Source organism: Artemia franciscana, chromosome 1, assembly GCF_032884065.1.
Source record: "Artemia franciscana chromosome 1, ASM3288406v1, whole genome shotgun sequence".
Classification (NCBI taxonomy): Eukaryota; Metazoa; Arthropoda; class Branchiopoda; order Anostraca; family Artemiidae; genus Artemia; species Artemia franciscana.
Window position 1 is genome coordinate 42655911 of NC_088863.1, and position 21884 is coordinate 42677794.

The following is a 21884-nucleotide window of genomic DNA, read 5'->3' on the forward strand; positions in this document are numbered from 1 at the left end:
CACATGTTAAATTTAGTCGGCAAAGACAAAGTAAGACAAATGAAAAGAATATTGTATACCAATGCGGACAAATTCCTCCCACATTAAAGTTTCCCCTGGAAACCTCGCACCCCGGAAATCTCCCCACGGAAATTTCTCACCATGGAAAATCCCTCCAGTCAGAAAATGCCACCACCACCACAGAAAAAAAAATTTAAAATGTCTGTATACTTCCCAATTAGAAACGTCGTGTTATCTCTTACGGAATAGCTATTGGACCTTTCAACTAATGGCTATATCAAAATTTTGACTGTATTTCTTTGGGAAAAATCGGCATGTGAGGGGGCATAGCTTCCCTTCAATCTTCCTGATCACTTCAAGAGTGCACTCAATCTTTTGATTCCCTATCAAACGAGTCCTCTCCCGATCTTCTAGAATAGCTGGTCCGATACGATTACCGTGAAAAAAAAAAAACAGCAAATAAACACGCATCCCTAATCTTTTTTCAGGCAAAAAAAAATTGCAAGATTCCACACATCTGTATATAGGAGCTTGAAACCTCTACATAGGTTTCATTGATATACTGAATTTAATGGAGGAATTTTCATTAAGATTCCTTGACTTTTTGGGCTGTTTTCTCCCTTTTTCCAAAACTGGGCAAATTTTCTTGGGCTCTTAACTTTGTTGAGTAACATTAAACTTAGTGGAACATTACATTTTTTTTTTAATCAGCATAAAAATTTTATTCTTTTGATGTATCTATTGCTATAAAAACTGGGTTTTTTTTTAGATTTTTGGTTACAGTTGAGCCGTGTCGCTCCTTAGTTACAGTTTGTTACCATAAATTATTTTATTTATCTAAGCTAAGATACCATCTATTCCTATTTGTACCGACCTGGAATCTCGTTTATCTATCTATCTATATATATAAAAATAAGTTGTCTGTGTGTGTGTCGAGTGACGTCATGTTTGTGTGTCGACTGACGTCATATTTGTCGACTGACGTCATTTTAAGGATTGAGCTGTATGCGTCATGAAGTTGTTTGTCGACTGACGTCATGTTTGTCAACTGATGAAATTACATACCGGGACACCGGGACACAAATGACGACCGGGACACAGGGAATATAAATGACGACCGGAAACCTCAAAGAGAAATTACAGACTGGGATACCCGGACACAAATCACGACGAGGACGCAGAGAATATAAATGAAGACCGGGACACAGGTACACAACTACAACGGGGACGATGGGGGCACAGGTGGGATATATAAATGACGACCGGGACACAGGGATTGTTCGAATAGAAATTAAAGACCGGGACACCGGGACACAAATGACGACCGGGACACTGGGAATATAAATGACGACCGGGACACTCAAAGAGAAATAACAAACTGGAACACCGGGACACAAATGACGACCGGGACAAAGGGAATATAAATGACGATCGGGACACAGGGACACATCATTAGAATAATGAGGTATAGATCTGAATACGGATTGTTTTTCCCATGGACAATTATATGTTGCATGTTCAAGAGTCAGTAAACCTGACAATCTATTTATATGTATAGACAATGGGACAGCGAAGAATGTTGTATATTCGTATGTTTTACGTAGTCGAAAATATATATATATATATATATATATATATATATATATATATATATATATATATATATATATATATATATATATATATATATATATATATATATATATATATTTTCGACTATATATATATATATATATATATATATATATATATATATATATATATATATATATATATATATATATATATATATATACTAGCTGTTGGGGTGCTAGCACCCCAACACCTAGTTGGTGGGGCGCTTCGCGCCTCCCCCCCAAGCCCCCCCGCGCGCGTAAATCGTTACGCGCCATTGTAGTTGTGTCCCTGTGTCCCACCTATGAATATAGATAGATTTATATATGTGTTTCAAACTACGTAAAAATTGCGAATATACAACATTCTTGGCTTTCCCATTGTCTGTGGATATACAAAGCTGTATGTACTAATAATGACGTCATATGCAAACGATCTTTTTACAAACAAACAAACATGCATACACACAACTCGTTTTTATATAGATAGATAGATAGATAGATACAATACAAATTAACTGCGTAACACTTGCGAATATACAACATTCTTCGCTGTCCAATTGTCGCTGCATAGAAATAGATTGTCAGGTTTACCGACCCTCGAACATGCAACGTACAATTGTCCATGGGAAAAACAATCAGTATTAAGATCTATACCACATTTTTCTAATGATTGACCTTGAGCTTTGTTAATGGTGATTGCAAATGCTAATCGAATTGGGAATTGCAATCTTTTAAATTGAAAAGGCAGATCCGTTGGAATCATGGGAATGCGAGGAATAAGAACAGCCTCACCCTCAAAAGGCCCTGTCAAGATTGTGGCCTCTATTAGGTTTTCCATTGTTTTTTTTACGGCAAGTCGCGTGCCATTGCAAAGCTTTGGTGGGTTGATATTTCTTAAAAGTATTATTGGTACGCCTTTTTTTAGTTGTAGCACGTGTGGTGGAAACCCTGAAGGATCTATGGAATTTAAAAATTCAGATGGATAATTAACCGCTTCATTTGGTTCCAAAAATGTGTCGACTGACTTGTAAAGGACTGCCTGGTCTCGAATCTTGGTCAAAACAATATTGTTGATTTCGTGGACGTCTATATTTTTGGGTGCGAGAATCACTCTTTCACTTAGCCATTTATTATTTTTATAATTTTTTAGAATATTCGGAAATACTGTTTCAATCAATTCATTTTTGGACGTCACTAAATTACAGAAATCAGCAGGTAGTTGTATACGTCCTGAAATTGAGTCTACTGGGAGCTTTCTGTTTCCAATTGCCAGCAATTGATCTGAAAATGTTTGACCAGAGTCTTGCGAATATACAACATTCTTGGCTTTCCCATCGTCTATGCACATACAAAGCCGTATGTACTAATAATGACGTCATATGCAAACGCTCTTTTTACAAACAAACAAACATGCATACACACAACTCGTTTTTATATAGATAGATAGATAGATAGATAGATACAATACAAATTAACTGCGTAAAACTTGCGAATATACAACATTCTTCGCTTTTTTATATAGATAGATAGATAGATACAATACAAATTAACTGCGTAAAACTTGCGAATATACAACATTCTTCGCTGTCCAATTGTCGCTGCATATAAATAGATTGTCAGGTTTACCGACCCTCGAACATGCAACGTACAATTGTCCATGGGAAAAACAATCAGTATTAAGATCTATACCACATTTTTCTAATGATTGACCTTGAGCTTTGTTAATGGTGATTTCAAATGCTAATCGAATTGGGAATTGCAATCTTTTAAATTGAAAAGGCAGATCCGTTGGAATCATGGGAATGCGAGGAATAAGAACAGCCTCACCCTCAAAAGGCCCTGTCAAGATTGTGGCCTCTATTAGGTTTTCCATTGTTTTTTTTACGGCAAGTCGCGTGCCATTGCAAAGCTTTGGTGGGTTGATATTTCTTAAAAGTATTATTGGTACGCCTATTTTTAGTTGTAGCACGTGTGGTGGAAACCCTGAAAGATCTATGGAATTTAAAAATTCAGATGGATAATTAACCGCTTCATTTGGTTCCAAAACTGTGTCGACTGACTTGTAAAGGACTGCCTGGTCTCGAATCTTGGTCAAAACAATATTGTTGATTTCGTGGACGTCTATATTTTTGGGTGCGAGAATCGCGCTTTCACTTAGCCATTTATTATTTTTATAATTTTTTAGAATATTCGGAAATACTTTTTCAATCAATTCATTTTTGGACGTCACTAAATTACAGAAATCAGCAGGTAGTTGTATACGTCCTGAAATTGAGTCTACTGGGAGCTTTCCGTTTCCAATTGCCAGCAATTGATCTGAAAATGTTTGACCAGAGTCATCGTTTTGCAATCGGACACGCATATTTGTAGTTAATTTTAATATTTTTAGGTGTGCCCATAAATTAGAATTTTTCAGGCAAGCATTCATTTCCTTGCTGTTCTTTTGATTCCTCGGCACGCTTTCTTTTCTGACTTTCTCTATCAGCAGCAAGTTTTTTGGCATAGACTCTTTGAGCATCTTCATCGGCTTTTGCCATTGTAAGTTCATCAGTCATTGTAAACTTAAACATTAATAGATTTCTACGTGAACATATGTCTTAAATATCTTGAATGACGTCACCGTCAAAGCAAAAATAACGACAACTAATTTCATGACGTCAGTCAACACAGAAACATGACGTCACCTGATCCACAGACAGACAACTTATTTTTATATATATAGATATATATATATATATAATGTCTATCTCTATTCACAGGTGGGACACAGGGACACAACTACAATGGCGCGTAACGACTTACGCGCGCGGGGGGGCTTGGGGGGGGCGCGAAGCGCCCCACTAAATAGGTGTTGGGGTGGCGCTTAAGTTGTCTGTGTGTGTGTGTGTGTGTGTGTCGAGTGACGTCATGTTTGTGTGTTGACTAACGTCATTTTTGTCGACTGACGTCATTTTAAGGATTGAGCTGTATGCGTCATGAAGTTGTTTGTCGACTGACGTCATGTTTGTCAACTGATGGAATTACATACCGGGACACCGGGACACAAATGACGACCGGGACACAGGGAATATAAATGACGACCGGGAACCTCAAAGAGAAATTAGAGACTGGGACACCCGGACACAAATCACGACCGGGACACAGGGAATATAAATGACGACCGGGACACAGGGACACAACTACAACGGGGACGCCGGGGTACAGGCGGGATATATAAACGACGACCGGGAAAAGGGGATTGTTCGAATAGAAATTACAGACTGGGACACCGGGACACAAATGACGACCGGGACACAGGGAATATAAATGACGACCGGGACACTCAAGAGAAATAACAAACTGGAACACCGGGACACAAATGACGACCGGGACAAAGGGAATATAAATGACGACCGGGACACAGGGACACATCATTAGAATAATGAGGTGTAGATCTGAATACGGATTGTTTTTCCCATGGACAATTATATGTTGTATGTTCAAGAGTCAGTAAACCTGACAATCTATTTATATGCATAGACAATGGGACAGCGAAGAATGTTGTATATTCGCATGTTTTACGTAGTTAAAAACATATATATATATATATATATATATATATATATATATATATATATATATATATATATATATATATATATATATATATATATATATATATATATGTCTATCTCTATTCACAGGTGGGAAACAGGGACACAACTACAATGGCGCGTAACTAATATGGCGCGTAACGACTTACGCGCGCGGGGGGGCTTGGGGGGAGGCGAGGCGCCCCACCAACTAGGTGTTGGCAGCTAGTTTTATAATAACTTTGTGTAAAAATTTTTTTTCTCTCTCTCTCTCTGTTTTTGGAGGGGCATACGCATGTACTACTATGACTGATCCTTGTTCTTTTCGGTCATCAAGTTTGCTGCTCGAATTTTTTTCATTAATATCTTTCCAAGCAAGATTTAAAATTCTCCTTATTGATCATTAGTACATGCCATTCCTAACCTGCAAGCATAGACACTCTTTCTGTTTTCTGTTTCTGTTAAGTTCATAATAAAAAGCAGAAACAGAATAAAAAAAAAAGACGGTCTGTTTTTTATTTACTTGTTCTGTTCCTGTTTTTAAGTTAAACATAATTTTAAATTGTGAAGAAGCGGGCTTACACATAATACCACATACAATTTTTGGAATTGGAGAGCCAATATCAAGTAGAAGTAAGTAAGATGATGGCACTTGGTGTGTATAACATATCAAATAATGCAGCTATATTGTTTTAGGTAGGCCGAATAAGGGGCCTAGGAGTCAGCTGAAAGTAGATGTGTGTCAATGGGAGAAGAGTAAAAGCGCAATTTTGTTCCCCCTGATAAAAACAAATTATTACTTACTATATGTTAATCAGTCAATTGAGCATCAAAATTGCACAGATACTGTACAGTAGAAGCAGGATATAAACAAATTACTTCTTGTTGTACATCCTGGTTCTATTGGCAGGACCTCTACATCCTCAACTACAGGGGGAAATAATCTGCACCTTTACTTGTATTTACTTAGAATCTTGAACGGTAAATTGAATGATATGCTTATTTCGGAGCTGTGTCATTAGAACAGTACAGTAAACCTAAACAATGTAGATGTGTATAGATGATATTTGATAGAAGAAGATTGATATTCATAGTGATTTTCATTTTTCAACTCTAAAGCTCTTTCAAAAAGAAATATTTAAAGAGATAAAAAACAAAATCAGCAAAATTAGTTCAACATGATTGAAACCCTATCTGAACAGTTTATTTACTTCAAACACATGGGAAGCCCGTCATCTTCTCGCACGGTTTCATTCAATCAATAGAAAGTGGTTTTGTCTATACTTTGGTTTTGTCGACTGCAACTCATTTTATACAACCAGCCAAACCGAGAAATAGCTGCATAAAAAGAATGCTAATGGAATCCGATGATTTACATTTGTTGAATATTTGTACCAAGTATTTCTTTGCATTTAAAATGCGAATTCTCCTATTTTTCTGGCGTTTTTTGCAAATGTTTTACTTGATTAAGATGAAATCAGCTGATGCAACGAAGTGAAACTAGCCTCAAATTTAGGAATAAATGGAATTCACGATTGCCGCAAGTTATAATTATAATTGTCAAGTAAAATTAATAATGCAACATATCAAGTTTTAAGATACCATTTACTTTTTTTTTTGCACAACCTCAAATTAGGTTCCAAAGTTCGTAAAGCTCCTCCTCATTCCTGTTACGTTATAAATGAGCAGGTGTAATGATTTCTACAATATTGCAAAACAAACTAATAAAAAAAAATTTGAAATAACAATTTGCATTTTTTCTGTTTTTCAACAGAAAACGTTATTATATGTTTTTGAAACCATACAGTAGGTACTAATATAATTGAATAAATAAATTTTAAAACGAGCCACACTTAAATTGAATATGCAAATCAAGCTTGAAATAAACAAAAATCACAATAAATAAATGTTGGGTATTGCGTCCTTCTGTCACTGTAAAAGTGTAAAAGCTACTGCGTCATTGGCGCTTAACTGAAAACTATATGTGTCATGAAAAGTCTTGGAAAGTACAAATAAAATCAAACTGAATATTTGACATATAATGAAAGTAATTTTTGAAAAATCATCAGTTCAAGATTTTATTTCACTGTAATTTTTATTTTCATTTTCAATGCTGTAATAACGGGAAAAGAAAATGTTTGTAATTTAGTTCGTTTCCAGTGAAGCGCCAATGACGTAGTATGCTTTAAACTTTAACAGTTAGGGAAGGGGGCAGTATCCAAACTCTTGTTTGTAGTGAAACTATATTTGCTTTGAACATTCTTGGAAACAACTAATAAAATTAAACTTAATATATTATATATAATAATGTTAATTACTGGAAGATCATCAATTCAAAATTTAATTTTGCTGTAATTTTCATGTTTATTTTCAATTTTGTAATAATTACAAAAAATATTTTTCTTATAGTTCGTTATTAGTAGAGTCCCGATGACACAGTAGGTTTTAGACTTTTAAAGTGAGAGAAGGAGGTAATATCCAGAACTATTATTTGTTATGATTTTTTTTCGTTTCAAGCTTGATTTGTATATGCAATTTATTTTCGCTCGTTTTAAGCTTTATTTATTTATTTACATTAGTGCCTACTGTATCTTAGTTTGCTATGGTTGTTTATTTAATTTCTGTTCGTTTTGGGTTTCATTTATACTTCAAAGGCAAAACATTTTTATTCATTTTAAGCTTGATTTGCATATTCAATTTAAGCTTTACCCGTTTTAAGATTTAATTATTCATTTATATTAGTAGGCTACCAGTTGTATCTTTTTTTCGCTATAATTGTTTATTTAATTTCAGTTCGTTTTTGGTTTAATTTATTCTTTAATAGTAATTTTTTGTCGTTTTGAGTTTAAGCTATTGTAGATTTCGATTTCTTCTGATCGTAAGTGTAATATGGCCTTTACTTTTCTTTCAAAAACTTCATTTTGGAAAGTTTTTAAAAATTAATTTCATAAGTAACAGGAGGCTTGAAAGCACCATCCAGGAGAGATCTAGGAAGATCCATCTTCAGATGAATATTTCTGCCAGAGAAACACAAGTTAAGCTAAAGGCTACTGTAAGGTATACCAATCAGGCCAGCTGGACTTTAGACTATTGGTCTGCAAAGGGATCTGGCAATATAGAGGCCCTTGCCTATTACCCCAGGGAAAATGAAAAACGAGTAGAAGTTGCACCAATGTACTTTACATTTCAAGAAGGTTAAACATTCTTTCAGCAATCCAAGTTTCACTGAGGAGGTTTGCGCGGACATATAATATGTTTCGTGTTGTGACTGATTCTGGGAGCAGTTTCGTCAAAGCGTGCAGGCTAGGAGCAAATTCCTGATCTTCATGTTTTGCAAATTCTCATCATTTATATTTGGCACGCGCTCTTGGATTTTGGTTCTCTCGAAACCAATTATACCCCCGAAGAAAACTGCTCGGAGTTCCCTGATGAAGCCGAAGATGTCAAGCCAACTGGTGGAAATGATTCTGAATATAAAAACTCCGGAAATGAAAATAAGTTCTTTGAAAAATCTGATGAAAATGATTAAATGTTTACGGAAGAGTATGACGAAATTAGTAGAGAAGAAGAGTCGGGGGATTGGGGTGAGTCAGGAAACGATATCGCAGCTCTGGTTATCCCAAGACACGCTTCACCTGCGTAAACCATTGACGAAACTGTGAAAATTAGTGAAAAACATAAAATTTTTCACTTTCCAGTATGATATTTTCAAAAATACTGCAAAAAGGGTGGCTTTAATCCTCCTTTCCTTGTTGATAGGAAAGTGCGGAGCCTTTGAACTTTTTTTTTACATCCAACGGTGGCAATGATACCATTAATAATCTCTGGCTTTCGTCTAAGAGCTTGATTGTGCTAGAAGCTGCTATTTTTGTGCATGCTCCCTTTTGCGACGCCACTGTAGTCAAAGTGCTTCTTTATATGTAACTGGCAGTCGAGGACACTTAGTAAGGGCTTGAATTTTTTTTGTAATACTAGAGCCAGTGATGGCCCCATTGTTGTACTCCTTAGAGAGCTCATAGTCGTGGAGTTAAAGAAGTATTTTATGACAAGCCAAGATTTGTATCTTGCTCTTTTCCTAAAGACAGCATCTTGATTCTTCTGCATTCGAAAATTTCTCACTTGTTGATCACTCAATCTTTGAAACCATCTTAGTGGGTTGATCTGGTTCTCAGTCTTTGACGCCATTTCTACAGGAGGTATTAAGTAAGGCTGCTGAAACCGCAAGAGTGCCCACTTCAACTCGACTTTGCACAGCTACAGTCTTTGATACTATGGCCGAATCCAGTGAGGAAAGCTTGTTCAATTCGTTTTTAAACACATCAGATCTCAAAACAGTAAGGTTACGCTCCTGCAACGTCAGCAACTTTGCCTTAAATGGCTTCAAATCGTACAAGGAGGAATTCTCTGTCTGTCTATATGAACGCCGTAAAACCGACAATCCTGTAAGCTTTTTCTTTTTTCATTAATTTGCATAAATACAGTAGCACAAATTCAGAAAAATCATGAGGAACAGTGCTTAAGAAATTATTTTAATTTTTCTACCAAAAGGTGTATTTACACCTTTGAAGTAGTGACAGATCTAGAATTTCGGGAGCTCGGCTAAGAAATAAAATTACCATTCTTAGACTGAGTACTTATAGTAATTATAGCCAAGGGTGTCATTTTCCCTTTTCCTTTGGGAATAGACACCAAAAATGTGGCTACAGCATCAAAATCAGGCAGTGGTATAAATTTCTATAATAGAACAAGTTATTTTTAACAATAAGTTTTCAGAAATCTTAGAAATAAGCTTTGAAAAAGTGCAATATTTATTTTTTATTTTTGCATCCCTTTGAAAAACTTTTTAAGTGAAAAGAATACTTAAAGAAAGACTCATGCAGCAAAGGGTCCAAGTTTCTTTGACATTCAGAGTTGAGTGCTATCGTTTTACTGATTCGCTTAAGAATGAATTCGTTGGATGGTCAGAACAATATTTTCTGGTGCGAAGCACCGCAAGAATATGTGAACTACCATTAAAACGTGTATTTTTCTTTTGATTTGTCTCTTGCCCTCGTTTTCTAAGAAATAATTAAGCTTAAAAGGCTGTTTTGAGCCGCAAGGCGACGGAAATTATTGAATTGTCTGTAATAAGTGTCATTTCCTGGTGTATTTTTGTTCTTTCACTCTTTCGTTTATGCTTCGAAAATCAAGTTATTTCTGCTAGAAAAACGAAGAATTTCAAGCTAGCACGCGAATTTCAGGGGTTAGTAAGTCGCCACCAGCATTTCCTAGACACCTTCACTTCGAACTTGTTTACAAAATAATAATCTACTTTTCATACCAAATTAAGTAAATCTAAACCATATGTAGACCTACATCTTAAAATGTTTTTTTTTCTCATGTAAAAAGTATACTAATGTGTTTTTGTATTTACTGTACATAAATTTATTCCTTTTAACTTTGCATAATCCGTTATTATTTGTTTAAATTCAGCATTAAAAGTTGCATTAGGAATACAATAAAATACTTGGAAGCTTTTATGTAAGAGAAACTCAAAACGCCTATATTAAAGAAAGAAACATTATCAGACTAAACCTACCGGTAACAAATAAAATATGATGACATCATTTGAAATTAGTGTGTAAATCTTTATTCCGTTCATGATGTAAATGCCATTGCAGCTAATAGTGTTGTTAGTATTCCTTTTGCTGCTTCCATCTGTAATGAAAAACGATTCTTTTGGAAAATTGACATTTCGCGTTTCTTTCCAAGATGAGTTAGTGATTATACTCATGCTGGTTTCTAAAACAAGCAAGTCTGCTGATTCACCGTGTCAAGACAAAATCTAATTTCCATGGAAAAGGTAGCAAAGAGTTTTCAATATAAAGGAAAATGTTTTTCCGCATTAGAAAAGTGGTGATAATGTATTTCTTTGAAGCAGGCTGAACTCCGTCTGTATTTCCAACCGTAACTGTAGTTCTCCTCCCTTACTGTCAGGTAGTTGCCTGCAATGCTATGTACTTACTCCTGTTATTAATTACAGGTTTGATCACTTCTAGTTTGAAATTTTGTTGGTATAATTTAATCAAAGGTAAAGTGAAAAATGAATAGAAGCCCAAATAACAGTCCGGCATTTGTTTTTTGAGATCAATATTAGATAATCATTTGTATTTTCACCAACTACAGCGAAATGTGAAATATTATTAGTGATAGTCTTTTCGAATTGTTCAGGCTTTTACAGCTTGTAACCGAGCGGGGTTGATTTTCTATGGCAAACTTGTTTAATTTTGATCACCGTATCCGTCATTCATCCTTTCCCTATTTTTAATCAAGGCATTTTCTAGTGGATCGAAGAAAAAGCAGAAAGAAGGACTACGTCTAAGAAAGAAAAAATCATGCCCAAGCAGAATGATTCATTTAATAATACAATTTACTGTATGGAAAAAAAGAAGAAGGACAAATCACTTCCCAATTTCTTGACAGTAGGCGCTGGGGAAGGAAAACAGATAAAAAGAGAACTTCCCTCTTTAATTAATGTTGACAGTATAAATAATTGATTCAGAAATGAATCAGTGTTCTTGGAAAATAGGTTTTCTCTTCGGGATTTTGTCAGGCTTTGTTACAAAAAACAAGCTTGTGGTTCAAGTCGGCTGTGTAGCAAGATATTTTAATCATCCAGTCTGCGAGAGCCTGAAGATGCTTACATAACAAAATTTGTTGCTTATAATCCTGAGCACAGTAGAAGATGGAAATATCAAACAGTTCGTGGTAACGAACTGTAGTAAGGAGCGATCCGGCTCAATAGTAAGAGAAACTTTAAAAAATAGGATTTTGATACTAATAGATACATCAAAAGAATTGAATTTTTATGCTGATTTTAAATATATAAGTTTCATTAAATTTGGTCTTACTTATCAAAAGTTACGAGCCGAGAAAATTTGCCTTATTTTGGAAAATAGGGAGAAATCCCCCCCCCCTAAAAGTCATAGAATCTTAACGAAAATCACACCATCGGATTCAGCGCATCAGAGAACCCTATTGTAGAATTTCCAAGCTCCTATCTACAAAAATGTGGAATTTCGTTTTTTTGCCAGAAGACCAATCACGGGTTCGTGTTTATTTGTTTTTTTTTTGTTTTTTTTTTTCCCAGGGGTGATCGTATCGACCCAGTGGTCATAAAATGTTGTGAGAGGGCTCATTCTAACGGAAATTAAAAGTTCTAGTTCCCTTTTTAAGTGACCGAAAAATTGGAGGGCACCTAGACCCCCTCCCACGCTCATTTTATTCCCAAAGTCAACGGGTCAAAATTCTGAGATACCCGTTTTGTTCAGCATAGTCAAAAATCTAATAACTATGCCTTTGGGGACAACTTGCTCCCTCACAGTCCCAGGGGGAGGGGCTACAAGTTACAGACTTTGACCAGTGTCTACATATAGTAATAGTTATTGGAAAGTGTACAGACGTTTTGAAGGGAATTTTTTCCTGGATAGGGAGGAGGTTACGTGGGAGGATCTTTCCATGGAGGAATTTGTCATGGGATGAGAGAATTTCCATGAAGGGGGCGCAGGATTTTCTAATATTATTTACAACAAAAAACAATGAAAAGATAAATATGTAAAAAGTTTTTTCAGCTGAAAGTAAGGAGTAGCATTAAAACAAAACGAACGGAAATTATTACGCATATGAGGGGGTCATCTCCTCCTAAATACCTGCTCTTTACGCTAAAGTATTTTTAGTAAGTTCAACTATTTCTTCAACGGCCTTTGTGATTTAGGGGTATTTCTTAAAGAATTGGGACACAATTTAAGCTTTAGTGTAAAGAGCAAGGTATTAAAGAGGGGGCAAACCCCCTCATATACGTAATAAAAATATGCGTATATAGAAGTTCGTTACGAAAGTTAATTCGGAACTTACTTATATTTTTTATTAATAAAAACGATCGTAAAAAATTAAAAGTTCTAGTTGCCTTTTTAAGTAACCAAAAGATTGAAGGGCAACTAAGCCTCCTCCCCCACTCCTTTTTCCTTAAAATCGTCCGATCAAAACTAAGAGAAAGCCATTTAGCCAAAACAAAAAAATATGCAAATTTCGTTCTAAGTACTCACGTGCGGGGAGCCAAAATCAAAACATGGATTAATTCAAAAACGTCCAGATATTAAATTAAAAAAATAAGTTTTTTTAACTGAAAGTAAGGAGCGATATTAAAACTTAAAACGAACAGAAATTACTGCGTATATGAAAGGGGGCTGTTCCCTCCTCAACGCCCCGCTCTTTACGCTAAAGTTTTTCACTGTTTTAAAAAGCAGATTTGAGAGAAAGAGTCGAACTTTACCGCAAAGAGCGGGGCTTTGAGGAGGGAATAGCCCCTTTCACATACGGAGTAATTTCTGTTCGTTTTAAGTTTTAATATCACTCCTTACTTTAAGTTAAAAAAAACTTGTTTTTTTTTTTATTTAATTTCACTAAGACCAACCAAGATCCTTTCCTTCGAAAAATTCCCTGAAGCCCGCGCTGGTATTTTTGAAAATCCTCATGTTTGAGCGTAAAACGATTTTATTTTAAGCATTGATGCCACATTCCTATCTACATAAATTATTTATTTCAAGCCTATATATATTTAAAATTTCTGTCCCTGAGCTTGCAACTTCTATGGATATGAAAATAATATATTCATTCGAAACATTGCATAGAATTGTGCCTGTAGTATTGAAAGCTTGTGTCCCATTCTCGGTAGCTATTATTACCTGAGGTTTTACAGAAAACTTTGCCTCATTTGATGGGATTATGCTGATCATACTCATCATTAGTATGTATTTATGCTGATTAAAGTTTGAGAAACATCGTTTAAGAACCTGCTTCCCAATTGTGATCTATGGAAGCTTCAGGGAAGAAATTCTGAAAAACAATAGTCTGTTCTTTTTTCTACTTCAAACTCATACAAGAGGTAAAATTGAGCTTGTGGAAGTCTGCACCAGGAAACGAGGCAGACTTATTATCCTAATTAGGAATACAGTTGTCTGTCAAATGACTGAGAAATGAACATCTTTTGAAAAAAGTAAAGCATTCTGTTCTGAAGCTCATTATTTTCATTTTCAAATAAGATTTTTGTCATCATCTGTTCACTAGTTCCCATGGGCGGAAACTTTTGTAAAATGAGGGGATTCAACTTTTGGTTCATGCAAATTAAGGTGTACTCGAGTACTCTAAGTAATTTAAACGTTTCAGAACCCAAATATTAACTCGAGAGTTAAAGGTCTGAAAGCATTAGGGTTAATAAAACGTTGAGGGGAGGTAAAAGAAGTGTCTTGGAATGTAGAGTGGGATAGATGAATCATTTATTACCATTGATCGGTTAAGTTAGTTTTGTTTATTAATAGAATATATTTTTTCGGGGAAAAAAATTCTTTCGACTAAATTTCCTGGCTGGCCTATGAACTCACTGTAGCAAGTTATCCTAGGGGCGTACCAGGAATAAAGAGTTTTTTTTTATGAACAAACTACACAGCAAAAACTGATACTGCAAATAGCACCGTACATCTTTCCTCGCTGAGTTACCTCTGGAGTCACCGTAATAAAAACAACAAACAATTCAAGCATTCCTCTATCCTATTTCGTACATCTCAGACCACAATTGAAAAAAAAATCAAAATACGTTTTTTTCATAACTTTATTTCTAAATTTTTCAAACCTTTTTATTTTATTAATTTTTTTTATCATTACTACTCCATAATTTTATTCCTCGATAAATGAAGGGGTACTTAGATCTTGCAGTGATGGTAGCTAGAGCTGTCATCTCCTTCCTCACGGAGTATCGTAACTGTGGCAATCAGACGTAATCTGAAACGTGCCAGAGAAGCATAAAAGTATCTTATTGTTTTTTGAAAAATAAAAATCTCGTAAGCCAGCAGCTGCTTACATATTTAGCCTAAAATATTTCAGACCTCAGTGCAGCCAACGGTATCTACAGACGATTTCAAGATTGGGAATATGTTTAGTAGTGCGGTATTTAAACCTCCCAATGGTTCCAATTCCCTATTCAAAGGAAGTCTCTATTTATAGAAAATATGTAAATACATTTATGCATGTAAGTTGTCTTGGATCATCTCCGTATATATTGTCTTGGTCATTCCATTGTATATTTTCCCCACCATTGAGAGATCTCAAATGGACTTGGGTATACTGCTTATTTACATTTACAGGAATCTGTCGACATGCAAGGGGTGAACCCCCTGCCTTGGTTGCAGTTTAATTATGTTTAGTGGAAAAGCTTACCGGGAAAAAAGTTATCAGAGTTTTCCAACGAATATATTGAGGAAAAAAAGACAATTAATATGTTAATCAGTATAAGAATTGGCAATTCAGATGTTGTAGCTTCTTTAGTTAGTTATGATGTTTGTATTTTTCAGGGGAGCAACTTTCGATTAAAGAGGGAATTCGACTACCTATTCAAGGAAAATGTACTCGCTGTAGTTATATATCAAGTCAACCAGTGTGCAAGGCATGTGTGATGTTGGAAGGACTGAACAAAGGACGACCCAAGTTAGCTGTAGGAAAAAGTTCAAAAGTGTGGGATTTTTTGGAAATTAATGCTTCTATAGAGGGCAATGTTTTAAATAAAGACTGCAGAACTGAAAAAGAATGTTGTGGAAGGGGTGGTTGTCAGACACAGGGCTTGAAGTTAACGCCAGCAGAAATTAGAGAAATGACTGACAAGCTCGATTTTTGATTGCGGTATTGGCTAGAGTAGCTTCTTTTTAGTTTTTCCAGTTACTGCAAAATTTATCTTTATGAATTTCTGTCGTTGAATGGGGACTTTTTCAATGAGCGAATAAAATTGTTTCTTAAAATATACAGTTGTGTCTAAGTTGTTGAAGTGAGTAAACTGTAACCAAATTTTGTTTGCATGGGCTTGTAGAGTTGAGGTAATAGACCTTGTTGGCACCAGCTCCTTCCCTTGTTAAGCTGATCTAAGAGGATTCGAAAACATACTGACCAAGTTGTTCAAAACAGAAACAGCGATAGAAGTCTTAAATTATCTTTTTGTTTGTAATTTGAATCTGTCCTTTGAAATGAGATGATTGCCTTAAATTCAAAAGCCAAAAAGATCATTAAAATCTAATACACCAGTCCTTACTTGATTCGACCAATTTTCCCCGCAAATGACAGTTAAGGGGAAATAAGAATTTGAGATTTTAAGATGAATTTCAGATTTATCACTTTTAGTGGGATTAAATGAGTGGTTAAGGAGCAAAATCGTTCTTCTTCTTCTTTGACTTTTCTTCTTTTGGAGACGTCAATGCATAATATTTATGTAATGCCAGACCCTGCGGCAGTTGGGATCGAACTCCGTATCCCCTATTTCGAAACAGAGATGGATCCACCGTTAACATAGGGCTTTATCGTCAAAAAAAGATTAATGCATTCAACTTTATATAAGTTTATAAAAACAATATAAAACGGTAAAACGCTTTTAGGGTTCAGGTTGTAGCATCATAGACTTGACTTCATACTTTCATAAAGTGATTTCCAGAACACTGGGATGGCTACTCTAATTAAGAATAACGATGTAGATGTTATCATTCTAAGAAGCTAATCTTAGCTCGAACGTAGAGACTTACTCCACGCCCAGAGACTAAACTATCCTTAAAAAATAGTAGACTATAGCAGATGACTGAAAGTTTATAATCAAAACTAACTGTGAATCTTCTGTGTCATATTGCTCCCATCTTTAATGTGTCATCTTTCATCTACCGGCGGTGCTGATCTCCGTTTCTTGGCCCTTCAGCCAGGAAGTGCAATGGGGGGCTGCGGGGCAACCATCCTGTGCTTTCGCACATCCTTCCTGTTTACCTTCCCCAGATTTCTCCAGGTACCCATTTAGAGCTGGGTCGACTCTGGCTGAGCTTACAGAGTCACTCCTCTGACCCCCGTTTCAAACTAAATAATTGGGAAATGATCTTGTTCTGTTAGGCGTGGGACCAGCTTGGCTGTGGTAATTCAAAAGTCTTTATGTGACAGTTTTCCTAAAGAGCCACCAGTATTAAACGAAATGTGTAAAGTTTATTGTTCTATTCTGCTCTCAAGATATGGATTAAAGGCCTCTATTTTTTACAAAATGTAATACGCCTCCTTTTAATATAAATGACAAAAAAAAAAGAAAAAAATTTCAACTAAAAGTAAGGAACAATATTAAAACTTAAAACGAACAGAAAATTATTACCTATATGAAGGAGTTACCCTCTCCTCAGTACTTTGCTATTTGCGCAAAAGTTTTATTTGGAACTTTTAAAAAAGCTTATTATTCTAATAGTTATTCTAAATTAATTGGAACAAAATATCAAACTTTAGCACAAAGAGCGAGGTATTGAGGAGAGGGCAACCCCCTCATATACGTAATAATTTTTGTTCGTTTTAAGTATTAGTGTTGCTCCTTCTTTTCAGTTGAAAAAAGTTGTTTTTCTTTATTTAATTTCTGATCGTTTTTTCAATAATGCTGGGAAACCCGGCTCCCTCTCCATGGGAAAATCCCTCCCGCTATCCACGATCAATTCCTCCGTGGAAAAATCCTCCCATGTAACCCTCCCCCTCTTCCACCAGAAAAATTCCCCTTGAAAAACTTATACTTTCCAATAACCAATACTATATATATATAACAATGGGCAAAGTTCAGAGTTCGCAGCCCTTCCCCCGGAGACTGAGGGGGTCAAGTCATCCTCCAAGACTTACTTATTACATTTTCGACTATGCTAAAAAAAAATAGCTATCTCAAAATTTGATCGGGCGACTTTGGGGAAAAATTTGGCGTGAGAGGGGGGCTAACTGCCCTCCAAAATTTTTGGTCACTTAAAAAGGACACAGGATTTTTTTTCGGTCAAATGAGCCCTCTCTCGATCTTCTACGATCCTATCCCTCGAGAAAACAAATAAACAAAAAAAATACGCATCCGTGATCTTGCTTCCGGCAAAAAATGCAAAATTCCACATTTTCCTACACAGGAGCTGGAAACCTCTACATTAGGGTTCTCTGGTATGCTGAATCTGATGGTGCATTTTCATCAGGATCATTTGATTTTTGTGGGCTGTTCCCCCCTTTTTCAGAAATTGGGCAAATTTTCTCAGGCTCGTAACTTCTGATGGGTGACATTATATTTGATGCATTTTATATATTTTGATAAGCATCAAAATTTGATTATTTTGATGTATCTAAAGCTGATTTTGCTTAGAAAGAATAGAATTTTTTACAAACTTTAACTGGAATATAGATCGCACAGAAATTCTATCCAAGACTTTTCGGGATCCGAAGGACCTTGTCTGATTTACATGAGTGAACCTTATTATGGCTTTTAGCGTTCATTCTTCTATATCCCCGTAAAATTACGATAAAGATGGCTGCTTGAATCAAACTAGTGGTCGCAGAATAGGGAAGAGGGTTCTTTCAAAGGGAAATTGCGAGCTCTATCGCCTGTTTTATGAGTTGAAACTAATGGGACAGTAATAAATCTTCTTCTCTGTCTTTTTTGGCACAAATCCGGTCGTTGATAAACATGATTTTTGAATAAAATTCACAACAGTTAATCTAAAGAACAAGATTAAAATACACAAAAAAAGGTTTTTGGAGCCAAAATTCCCAGAACACTCTGAAACCATGTTAAGAAAAGATGAAATGCTCGTTAAAAAACAAGTTTTTTCAGGTGAAAAGGAGCAATATTAAAGGTTAAAAACAAATAGAACTTAACCAGTGTATATGAAGGCTTGCCACCTCCCTCGACCCCCTTCAGCCTTTACGCTAGCACTTTGGCTTTCCCCCCTGGCGCTTCAAGAAGGAATTATCTAACACAAAAGCAACGTCGGATACGATTTTTTCTAGGTAAATTAGAGACTTGAAATCACTTACTAGTAATATCTTACGCACTCTAAAAGAAAATTAATTTGCGAATAAACTTTTCTTCTTGTTGTTCCCAACCTGACTGTGTTGAAATTTGCTTAGAAAGATTCACTATACAAAAAAAAAAAAAAAAAAAAAAAAAAAAAAAAAAAAAAAAAAAAAAAAAAAAAAATAAAAAATGCATCAAATGTATGGTGCCCTATAGAAGAACCTCGACAAACTATACCAGCGTTCTTCGTCACACTTTTCTTCAACTGTTTATTTATGGGAATGCGTGAATTGACTCAATTTCAGTCATCATCCAGCCACTGGTTGTCCTGCCCAGTGTCTTACTACGAGGCAGGTTACTTTTTGGAACACCCTGCCGAGATTAAATGGAATTAAGCCATTAACAGTGGCTACACTTATGGATGGCAGGTGGAATGTACTATTTCGAAAAGTACATTTTTTCTATTATCACTGAAAAATTGCCCCCCTCCCAATTGATTTTGGAAAACACCCCCCTCCCCCCACCCCTGTATTTTCATTAACTAGCGACACTAGCCAGTAATAGCTCAGAAAATCATGCCTAGGTTTAGAGGGGGGCGACCCTACTAGCCACTAGGAAGTGGCTCAAGAAAATATGCCTTCAGGAGGAATTCTAAGTAGGTAAAAGAAGTTCATTTGCTAAAATCAGTCCTGAGTATCAAGTGCCTCGAGACGTGGAGGCAACGGAACAAGCTTTTTTTTTCTCTTTTCAACACCGTTACATTAACGTGTAAATATTTTTCACACCAACTATGGGATCCCCTCATCAAAAAACTCTGCAGCCTGACCATTAAATTAATTAGTAATTGTTTCTTGTCATCGTTGAGTATGAAAAAATATTAAAGGTTATGCACAAAATTCAAAATCGCCGGCGCGATACCGTTCTACTTCAGGATAATTCACGGTTTTACGTTGCGGTATTCCACTATCTATTCCGGACTTAGCACCATGAGATTTTCATCTGCTTCGAAGCTGAGGAATTTATTTGTGGAGGGCGCTTAGAAAATGATGAAGGTTTGAAAGGGACTGCTACTAGCTCGTTTAACGGTCAGGTGGCAGAGCTCTTTGATGATGAGATCCAAAAGCTAGTCTTGAAAAATGTTTTGATTGTTAATCGTAATTGCGTCGGGAAGTAAAAAAAGGCGTACATGGTACAACTTGCGTTCATAATTAAAGTTATTTTGCTCTAACGGTTCTTACTTTCCAATGACCGTTGCATACTAATAAAAAGAAACTAACCTGATACTTGGTCACTGGTTATTGACTAGTCTGTTTGCTTTAACAGATAGGTTTCTTTTCTGTTTCACGCAACAAATCACTCAGTAAATGAATATTCTAAATAATCCGTAAATATCATGAGACAGAGAAAAAATTGTAGCTCGAGCTACTTCAATCAGAGTTGTTCAAACGGAGGGAGGGGGGTACAACCGGGGTGGCTGCCCCGGGCGCCGTTCTTATTTTTTTAAAGACGTAATTGGGTTACGCTCGTGGCAAAAGCAAATATATCTCCAGCCAGTGCAGTCAAATAAAATGTTTTCAAAGGCTGCGGTTGAAAAGCAGTGTATAGCCTTGTAGGAAAGAGCTTATGACACTCATAATAGTGTGTCGTCAACTTTGCGTGTAGCTTCAACTTCTAAATCAAGGTACCATTTTGGCAAATTGGGTACGCTCGTGCCAAGACCAAATATGTTGAGTCCAGCAGCAACAACGGTTGAAAAGCAGTATTTAACCATGTAGGAAAGAGCTTATGAACTCCAGATTGTGTCGCCAACTTGGGAAGTAGCTTCAGCTCCTTAATTGCCATATAACTTTCAAAGCTTTCATTTTGTAGTTTTGTCTGATGAATGGATTTGATGATCTTAATATTAGGAAATTCATTCTAATGGTAATCAAATTAGTATTTGACCAAGGTAATGTGTGATTTCTAAAGACATCGTAAAACGAAAAAAGGCTGATTGGCCTTTTATAAAATAAATTAGAAATTGCCTTAAATATTTCATCAAAACCTTAAACTCAAATATTCTAATTTATCCTTCTAGTATCAAAAATTGTATGTTTAAGAAATTGAATCACTTTTTTTCTTAAATATAAAGGAGTTATCGAAAGATGCAAAAAGAGCACAAAACAGCTTTTTTCCCTTTTGTTTACAAAGGAAGAAAAAAAGAAGAAGAGAGATTAAGCTCAAGGTCACACGGATTTAACATAAATTTTAAAAGGTCCACGTCATATCACAAAATACCCAGCATGCTTCTCGATATCAAAGTCGTGACATAAAAAGAAAAAAAAATAATAGTAATAATCACATCAGCTGGCTGACATGTATTTATAGGCAGCAAATTATAACTTCAGGAATTTATTGTAATTCATTGCTATGCTACAAATATGAGTTTAGCAAAACACTGCAATTTGAAAGGGTTTAAAGTGTGTTATATCGTACCAGCAACTTTTAAAGCAAATTAATCAACTTCCATTATCAATTAATGGCAAAATAGGAGCCATAGAAAAACTTTGTGTTTGAAATTCGAGACCTTGGGTTACTGCTCCTTCGATACGGAGAATTCGAAACTCTCTCGCTCTTGCAGTACATGTCCCGAGCAGGTGTCTTAAGTAGTCAGTTGTTCCAAAAGGTCAGGGGAAAGGTTTTTAACCAAACAGTCCCAAATATTACAAAATATTACACATTTGACCCTCCGCCTCACCGGGTCCTGGACCCCCCTTCTGCCTCACGGTTTCTGTGTATGCCCTTTGTTTCAGTGTTTTTCTTTAAACGGCTTAGCTAAAAGCTGACAAATATGAGAGGAATGCG

General features: G+C 35.8%; 1 long non-coding RNA gene across 2 annotated transcripts in view; it reads left to right on the forward strand.

The window, feature by feature from the left end:
• LOC136029948 (uncharacterized) overlaps nucleotides 1–16016 on the forward strand; it is a 29061-nt gene extending 13045 nt beyond the window's left edge. For both annotated transcript variants that reach the window (XR_010618146.1, XR_010618147.1), the window contains exon 3: nucleotides 15574–16016. This is a non-coding gene — a long non-coding RNA (uncharacterized LOC136029948). The remainder of the gene's footprint in view (nucleotides 1–15573) is intronic.
• Nucleotides 16017–21884: the final 5868 nt, after the last annotated feature.